Source organism: Triturus cristatus, chromosome 2_1 (genome assembly GCF_964204655.1).
Source record: "Triturus cristatus chromosome 2_1, aTriCri1.1, whole genome shotgun sequence".
In the NCBI taxonomy this organism is placed as follows: domain Eukaryota; kingdom Metazoa; phylum Chordata; class Amphibia; order Caudata; family Salamandridae; genus Triturus; species Triturus cristatus.
Genome location: NC_140581.1, coordinates 637,368,679 through 637,378,437, shown reverse-complemented (window position 1 = coordinate 637,378,437; position 9,759 = coordinate 637,368,679). Strand labels below are relative to the sequence as shown.

Genomic DNA, 9,759 nt, shown 5'->3' with positions numbered 1-9,759 from the left:
AATTTCTGCATGATATATCAAGAAAGGGTTAGGCTGCACCAGTGAGACAGCTATTTTGAACTGGTGACTAGGCAAAAGTGTGCTGGAATTTGCACCATCTGCCCGGGGCAAAATGGCATTTATGATCATAGATCAGGGTCAACAGCATCATCTGTTACTCACCAAGACTGTGACTAATAAACAACATTTCTACTAACCAACAGGTGAAAACGTTATTTGGTCAGTGGTTGATAGTTTGTCCACTGTTCAAGCTCCAGTTCAAATGTTTATTGTTTCCGTTAGTTAAACCCATAACAATATAGATTCTATAAAATAAAAAAAGACAGTACTTTTTGTGTGTTAATTGCTTAAAACCATAAAAGTATTTTTTTGTTATCAATTATTAATATTCAAGTATATGCAAAGATGTCTGTTAAACAATTGATATATCGATTAATGATATTCAGATATTTAAAAAAATACATTATTAACAATTAGTGGATCAGAAGCGTTAATTAGTCGATAATCCGCTGTAAAAATAAGAGAATACTTTTCAGACGTTCTCCACATACTTTTCAGTAATCTAGATTGACCAGTAGTCTCTCTCAAAGACCAATCAGTTTTGTTCAACATTACTGGGCAATGGCTCGAGGTTCAGTTTTTAAAGCTTGCTCATGTATGGTAAGGAACTTTATCAATTGACAATTCAGTAAGTTATCTTCCTCGTGGTTAGCAAATACCAGACACTGTCAAACACATTTCCTCAATTAAAAACTATAGAAATGATCCCTGAAAGAATAGTCAGTAAGTTATCAATTGGATCCAAGTCAGCTATGATGGCAGATCAGCACATCCTCATTCTTCTGATGTTCATAGCGTTTTTTTAATAAAGTGACTCGTGCTTTTAACAGTTTAGGGCATGTGCAGACTAAGTGAATGAAATCCTCTTTACTGCTTCCACTTAATCTGCATTCTTTTGGCCCTTTATGGACCCATGTTGGCTGATCCTCTATGGACGACAGTTTGCCTAATCGCAGGGCCATTAGCTGTAACGTTCGATAGACAGAAAATGTGATGTTTAGATATGGTGCTGGGGTAACTGTCTTGTAGTTGGTGATTGCCATCCAGGTGTGTTTTCTGTTACTGAGGATGTTTTTATCTACCAGCAAAGAGTGAAATTTCGCTGATTTATTTATGGCTTGTTTGAAGGATGAGTAGGACAAGTTGGTATTCCAAAGCTCACCTGCACATGTTGCTGATAAAGTGTTTTGTAGGTATTGATTGTAGGGAGACTTTTCATCCTTCTCTAGTTCCTCCCACAGAGCCTTATTCAATTCTGATTCTGATGCATTTTGCTTCAATCTTTACCATTGCTTAATGGTTGCATACATTCTCCCCAATGTTTCGTTGATTACCCCAAATTCCAATCTCACCTGAGCTGGAGATGCAGACTGATAGATTTGAAAGACCTTTTCATACATTGAAACTTGTCATTTATTTAGCAAGTCGGTGTCTTTCCCATGTAATACAGTACTACCGTATGATAACGTTGGTAGCATTTTCGGTGTTATTACTGCTAATAAGGGTTTAAATGATGTCCCCATACATTTTTTTGCTGAGGTCCTGAAGACAAATGATACGGTGTTTGTCCTCTGAATCATATGTGCTTTTTGTTCCCAATGATTATACCTGTTGTCAATGTAAAAACCCAGGTACTTATAATTAGAGACCGCCTCTAGCTTTTTGCCCTCTAATTGAAAGTGCTGTTTAGCAGTCTGGTGTCTACTTTTCGCTGTATTTATCTCTAACTTATTGTCAGCTATGTATTCCAGCATTCCTGCGAGTGACCTTCGGAGGCCGATCTTAGTTAAGCTCATCAGGACTACGTTGTCCGCGTATAATAGGTGGGATAGTGACAGAGTATCCAATTGGGGTGGGTGGGAGTTGAGCTTTTGTGCCAGGTCTGCCATGAAGAGATTAAAGAGATGCGGTGCCAGAATGCACCCTTGTTTTAGCCCTTTTGTGTTTGTGACCTTCCATGATAGTCTTGAGCCGTCTCCCAGCTTTACTCTCATCCATGTATTAGAATAAAGAAGCAATATTCCTCTGAGTATATTTTCTGGGATTTCCCACGCACGCAGCTTTTCCCATAGGATGTGACGGTACACGTTTACAAAAGCTGCCTTTAAGTCAACAAAACAGAGGTGCAGTTGTTGTTTTCTCCGTTTGTATTTGTAGGCAATCAACAAGAGCGATAGAATGTTTGTGATTGTCCCAGTTCCTTTTCTGAACACTGTCTGATTGACCGGTATCTTGTCAGACCAGGTAATCAGATCTTCCAATATCAGTGAAGCGTAGTACTTTGTATCTACATTCAGTAGCGCAATTAACCTGTAATTGGACGGGACGTTCTATCGCCTCCTTTAAAGATCGGTGTGATTACTGATCCTGGCCAGCTTGGCGGGATTTGCCTTACATTCCCCAATTCTCCAAATTGTTTTTTTAGTCTCCCGCTCTAGAAATGTGGTGCTAATTTGAGAATTAGTGGGGGGGTGATACCATTTGGTACTGAGGCCCCATTTCCATGACCCTTCAGGATTATTCTTTTTACGTCTTCTAGTTGGTAACCTGAGTTTCCAGGTGTGGTCCCTAAGCCACCGACGCTCATCACTGCTCCTTTCCTTTGTACTTCGTCCGCATTTGGTACTTTTGTCTGATGACAGGTTAGGGTGCTGTTTATGTTTTGTGTAACGGTCCTGTCAGTGATCATTTGTTCCTCTTGGTCCCTGATGTTTACATGCTCCTTCTCTTTACCTACAGGGTGCTTCGGAGGTTTGATGTCAATGAATCTTTTTGTTAGTAGTGTGGCCCAATCTTTTTCTTCTACACTTGAGGTGATAGAGTTGACAGGCCGATTCAGACCATTTATTATTTCCCAGAATGTGCTTGAATTAATTTTCTTTGTGGTGTGTAGTAGTTTAGCCCAGAAGTTATCCTTGTGTCTTCTTTTGTGTTCCCACAACTTCTTTTTGTATTCTTTCCTAAAATTGCATATTAATTCCCAGTCTGAGTGCGTCAGCTCAGTTCTTTTCAGTTTCCTAAGATATTTTCTCAGTTCTTGCTTAAGTTTGAGGGTTTCAGTCGATGTTGACATGGTATTTTTAAATTTCGGGGCCTGTTCTGATTTGCCAGACATGATTGTTATTAATTTGTCCGTGAGGCTTACCCACTCTTGTATCTTATTTAAATCCCCAGTTTCACTTTCCATTTTGAACCTCTGCAGATTGACTTGAAGTTTGTCAATGTTCTCTGTTGTCCATTTCAACCGTTTCAGTTCGATTGAGGATGTACTTCCTGCAGTTGTCACACTAGTTTGATGCTTTGGAAGCTTTCGACTAAAGTGAATGTGTTGGTACAAGTGGTCACTTTTGATAGTAATTTCAATGACAAACTGGGTGAGAAAGGGCATTAATGATAATGACATTGCTGTGTAGTCAAGCCTTGATTGCAATTTCCCTCCGAGGTAAGTATACAATGGCGGGTAGTCTTCCGGTGTTCTACTGTTTATTATTCGTAAGCCCAGGTATTCAAGTGTTTTCACCTATTGTTGTCCTACTAGGTCGGGAAAAACCAACTTGAGCTTATATTGGGGTTGTGCGTTTTAGCACTTGTCATCTGCTGCTAATGTCACATCCTCTTCTGGTGTATAGATTAAATTTGAATTGAAATCTCCTGTTATGATGATTTCCGAGAAGGGTTTGATGTTTCGTATTTCATGTATTTTGGTTGTTAACAGAGCATTGTGAAAGTTTCTTATCTTTCGCAGATGGATGTTCACTAAAAGTACAACTCCAGGTTCTTCTTTGACTGGTAAAGAAAGTTTTATTATATGCACATTTGGTCCATAGGGAGCTATTTGCTCTGATTTAATGTTGATTGCAGTTGAGTTATAAAGTGCTAGCCCTCCGCCGGTGTGCTAAAGTGTGGAAAGCCTGCAAGAGGCAGCTCCTCCAGTGCCCATGTCTCCTGCAAGGCAATTATGCCACATGTCACCCAGTATTGTAAAGGACTGCCGTCTTCTAGCCATTTCTTAGCTCCGGCTATGTTCCACGAGAAGGTTCCTTGGCAATTGTACATTGCCTGTTTGCCTGGTGGTCAATTTGCTTTCACTTTATTCAGAGTGCCGGCGAGCCAACTCCAGTGGTCAATGTCAGGCTCTGTGATTGTAATTTATTCGGCATTGCCCACATTGCATCTTGTTGGGCTGTTTCCCCTCACATTCCGGAGGTATGAGTTAGCCTGTTCCTGTGTTGCCAGGCTGTGCCCTGAGTTTCCTTTCTCTGTGGATTTTTTTCCCTAGTGGCCCTGGGTAACGTGGTTTTGCAGGTTTCGAAAGCCTAATGCCCCATGTATCGAATTGTTGTTTGAAGGTCATGATTAGCTGGGCGACCTCCGCCATTTGCCAGGTTGTGAGGGTTTATTTGTGAGGGTTACCATTTCCTTTCTGGCGAAATTCCACAGACGGTAGGTGGGCTGAATTTAAATGTTTTAGCCCAGGGATAGTTGCAAACAATTTTAGTATGTTGCCCCTGTTTAAGATGTCATGTTGTCCCTGGGACTCATACTCTGGTGTTAGTAGTATTTGTGGTAGTTGTCGTCCAGACCTCCAGGTAATGCTGCTATTGCCGACTTCATGATCTATTCCTGACGATGTAAATGTTTGTGTCCTGCAATTTTCATCGTTGGACTTATTGCTCTTTTCGATGTCTTGTGCTATGGTAGTTAGCGGTGGCCAGATGCTCTGGTTGTTCTCTTTATCTCATACAGCGATGTCCTTTCTTTGGGATCCCAATTCAGTTTCAAAGGTTGCTGCACTTGGCCAGTTCCCTTGTTTGCTTTCCAAAGGGGTTGCTTTCTTTGTGTTGTTTATACTAAATCTAAGGTTTTCTTGTGGTTGTATGGTCCTTGTTGCAGGTGTGGGAGATGAGCTCTTAACACACTGGATTGAGGTAGTCTTTCAGTCCTATTCTTGTGGAGTTATTTCTGCATCGTCATTGAACCCTTGCTCGTTATTTACCATTTAAACCTTGTTTGTTCCCCGTCCATCCCAACAGGGTCCCGTCATTATTCCATGGCTCCTTGCTCTGTTGTGAGTTAAAGCCTTCATTCCCATCAGTCATTCCTTTTGGCCCCTCCTTCTGCTTTTGGTGTTTTTGAACAATTGCGATGTCAACTTTTCAGCTTGCCCTTCCTTTTTCCTTTGTTGCTTTTTCCCCGGGGGCAGTGTCCCTTCAGGGTGTTCTCTTCTTTGTTGATTTCCCGTGTTGCCTTTTCTGGAGCTTAGTTCGAAGTCACTCTCTGTTTGAATGCTGCTCTGTGCGCTTGTTGCCAACTTTTTTCGTACTAGGGATTCTGCACACCCCCCGGTGTTTGCTGCTTTTTTTCTGCTTTGTCCGGGCTCTGCTGTGCTACTGGCATTGTTCTCTCTTTGTTCCTTAGACTCTTGTTCCTCCCTTGCTGGCATTGCCGGGGACCACTCCTTGTGATCCTCAATCAAAATGTCAGTTGTTCCCTCTGAAGACCTTGTAGCGTTTGATATATCGTCTGTTTCTCTAGTTGCACTGAATATTGGATACATTTTGATTCTTTGCTCCATGTTGTTTATTGATAGTTTCTTTCTTGCCTTCCTTTAATTTTTTTTTGTCTTCTTGTTAGTTTAGTTAACATACACTCTTCCGGTTTTGGAGTGGGATTGATTCTTGTCTCGGCTGGTGTTTTTTTTTTACTTCTTCTTTCTCATCCTCCTGTTTAAAGGGGTCTGATTGTGTTTTACTTTCAGCTCTTTTAAACTTGGTGCATGGCGTATTTTGCTGTCTGAGAGCTATTATTTGTTCTAGGAGGATTGGGCGCAACTTGTCGATGATTGGGCCACAGGTGCAGAGACTTTGCTCTAGCGTATATTTGGATTGTGCTGCTATTATTAGCTTGTTAAGTTTATCCGATTTAGTATTTATCCCTGCTGTATGTAGTGCTGTGATATTCATTAGATCTAATTAGATGTCAAGTTTGTCCGATTGCAAATTAAGAGCCTTTACGGACGATTGAAGTCTGTCTATTATGGACCTAAGGAGCTCCGGATGGGTTCTTATATCGCTGGGTGTTTTCTAGGCCTGGGCTAAAATTTCATTCCGTTCGCGGAAATTGCGATAATTTGACATTTTCGCGTTCCGCGGAAAGCGCGAAAATGTCAAAATTTCCGCATTCCGCAGCTTAGCGATAATTTGGTTCTTGCTCGCGCTGTAAAAAAATACATTCTCGCGTGTGTGCGATCGCCTTACCTGAATCCCTGCGTTCGCCGACAAGTTTTCTTGATCCGGTCGCGTTCTCCATGAGATGTTGTATTGTTTTCAGCCATTTGCTCTGTCTCGCGACAGTTCGCACCCGCAGTGACGTCATGCGTCGCGCGATCACGTCTTTCTTCTCGCAATCATGCACCGCGAGACAACTGAAAACAAGATGGCCGCGCCCGCGAGCAAACACATGGGTAAGTTGGTGAGCTGCAACCATGCAGAAAATCTCGCGAACATGCGGGAAAAAAATTCCGCATCTTCGCGATATTTCCGCGTGTTTGCGATAATTTTTAACATTTTCGCGATAATTTGCGAAAGTGGATTTTGCAATTTCCGCCCACCCCTAGTGTTTTCTTTTGTTGGGATGTCTGCTTAGTGCCCGCGTGTTGGTCTGTATTTGACAAATAATTGCTGGTTATTGTTTGGGTGATATTCTGGATTGGTGTCGCCACTATTTCATTTTGTTCCAGGTCATGTAATTCCCCTTCTTTTTGCATAGGGGCTTTATTGTCCTCTGGTCCCTCTTTTTTGATTGAGTCTTGTGACGACTCCTTATTAGATGTTGGGCTTACGAGCCTCAACCATGAGTTTTCTTTGTCTTCCAGGTCGTTTGCTTCGTCTAAGCTTGTACGGTGAATCTGAGCTTCCGTTCTGAGGGCCTGTTTAGACTCATGTGGCCTCACAGGTATGATGGGGGTTATGGGCTTTAAGGTGGAGCATGATGCAGTGTTCGGGCTTGCGCTTAGGTCTGATATGCTGGGCCTTGCAGTCCACTTCCTTCTTTACCCGCTCAGCTCTATTCCTTTGCCAGGGCTAAACTCTTCTATGGCCTTGGGGTTACACCCATTAAGTACTGTTTTTTTCCCGACCCTCTGTAGATGTCTCAAGGTGGTGATCATCTGGGGTTGATGTTGCCCTCTGGCCTCCCCTACCATGGTAGTTTCTTTTTCTGATCTGCCCTCTTCCTTGTTTATCTGCCACATGTTTTTACTTAAGTCTTGGCTACTTGAGTCCATTTGGTCCGGTGTGGGAACTATTGGTCCCAAAGATGTCAAAGCGATTGAGTTATCATCTGTTCCAGCGTTGTGTGCCACCCTTTGTTGGGTTAGTGGTGAAGGACCAGGTCTCTAGGTATTTAGAAAATTGCGGCCCCGGGATTTTTAAGGAAGGAGAAGGCTTTATTTTTTTCCATGGACCTCTAGATTCCTGGTTCCTAAACTTTTTTATGATCAGTGAAATTAGTGGGCTCTGTAGATTTGCATCTGTTCCTTTTATTATCTGGTCTGTATTTTGCCTTTTTTCCCCTGGGTTGGTACCACTTATTTTCTGGGTCTTTTGGGTTTTTAGAGACTGCTTCGTTGTGCGCCTAACTTTGCCTGATCTCATCCTCTTAAGCTATTAATCTCATATTCTGATTGCAATATAATTGTAGTTTGTGAGTTGAGAGCTGTGGGTTTCTCTTAAGTCGTTCCTGTGCAGGCTTAAAAAAAAAGCTTCTCTTTAACCACGGCAAGTTGGGAGTCAGTTAAATAGATGGCGATGTGGAGGAAGAAAGAAGCGACTGGAAATGCTGGGTTTACACTACCTGCTCAAAGCAAATTTACTTTTTCACTTATCTCTGATTAAAAACGTTGCACAAAACATTGGTCGGCCCCTGGTGATATCTGTCTACTTTAGATTAACAGCATGTAAAAAAAAGTAGCTAACAAAACCATCCGCATTCACTTCGAAATTGTAGGGTAATATAGTTGAACATATTGATAGTAATATCACAAACAGGAAAGTATTTATCCATTTCAGGAGAGCATTTATGTATGGGTGAAGGACCCCGTGCCGTACATTCCTACAATATTGAAAGTCACTGAGGAGGTCCCTAACCACATAGAGTAACAAGGCAGAAGGCCCTTTTTTAAAGGTATGAAACACTAAGGTGACTTGCAATAGCCTTATAACGTAAAGCAGGGGGTACTTTATTCAGTATAATACATTGTCAATCCATCACATTTCCCACAAACCACTTAAATCCTTGATGTTAGCTCTTTCATATGAAAAAGAAACCATGTTCGCAAATAATGAAGAATACAAAAAGAATCTTGAGTGCAAAATTAAACAAGATATTAGTTTAATCCAAATCAGTTTTTTTTTTAAAAAGCGCAGTACCTCGGACTATGTAGAAACATGGAAAAAATCTCCAATTTTTCTATAATTACTAAACATGTTGCCATAAAAATCCCCTCTCTGCTTGACACCGTGCACCTAAAAAAACAAAGCAGTATATAGACACGCAACCTTTTTTTCTTTAAACTCCTGCATTAATAATGCTCCTTACCTGACCTGCCTTTTCCCTCTGCTACTGGCTCTTGAAGAAGGCGCTGTGACATCAGAACTCAAGGTTATTAAGCTAGTACAGTTCAGCGGCTTCGGCAATTCCACATACAAAAACGACTGCTTGTGTCACAAGTCACCTATAAAAATGAAGTTTGAGGCGTCTCTTTATGCAGGAATTGCAAAATCCCATTTATTATAGGCATTGCTAAGTATTCTATGAAGAGTGCTCTATCTGATCCGAAGCTGTGATCTTTCCCATGTTACATTACATCACCCCAGTTAAATCATATATACATCCTGCTAAGACGATATACAGTGTAATGCTCATGTGAGCTGCAGCGTCTTCTAGATTTTAGACTGCAAAAGTCACCTGTTGATGCAGTGGCGTATCGATAATTGAGGGGGCCCCCCTGCAAAGTACGTGGAAGGGCCCCCTTCGGACTCTATCAGGAGCTCCCCAGCCGAAGTGCACTGCTGAGGGGCCCCCCCTGCACTGCGGGGGATGCGGGGGCCTGTGTTACGCCCGTGTTGATGTCTGTGCAAGATATATATGTTTATATATTTTGGGTCCAAATTCTGGGGACAGCGAGGTGAGGCTCTGTGAGTACTCAATGGGGATATGAAAAAGTATATGATACGTTTTTCCTACACATGCGTAAAAGCACAAAGCACACAGGAAATGGCGTGTGATTGACCTAATGATTAGTTCAAATCATCCATTATTCCCTCACCGACCACCATACTCATCAAACAGTTATAGCACCAGTGCATAGCTATCAATAGTGAAGCAGGTGCAGTTGCACCATCGCACATGGGTCTGAGGGACCCTCTAATCCCACTTACGACTCTATTTTAGTAGCCAGTAAAGCACCAATGGGGCCCATTTTTCTTACTGGCAGTTATCACTTCTGCTGAGCATGGTTGTCGAAGAAATCCTTTGTCCATTTTTGATTACCTTAAAACATATGCGATGTTTGTCAAGTCAAGCCATGTGCTGGCCATTTGCATTTGTAATGTATTGCAAATTCTGGTCAACTTAACACGATCCTGCATTTGCGCACATGCCTCTCCTATCCCGTTCCATTTGAAAATGCTCTTTTAA

At 41.8% G+C, this 9,759-nt stretch overlaps 1 pseudogene; it reads right to left on the bottom strand.

Annotated features, from left to right (window-relative positions):
* Positions 1 to 590: 590 nt before the first annotated feature.
* On the bottom strand, positions 591 to 784 carry LOC146865706 (small nucleolar RNA U3; annotated as a pseudogene).
* Between the last annotated feature and the right edge of the window lie 8,975 nt (positions 785 to 9,759).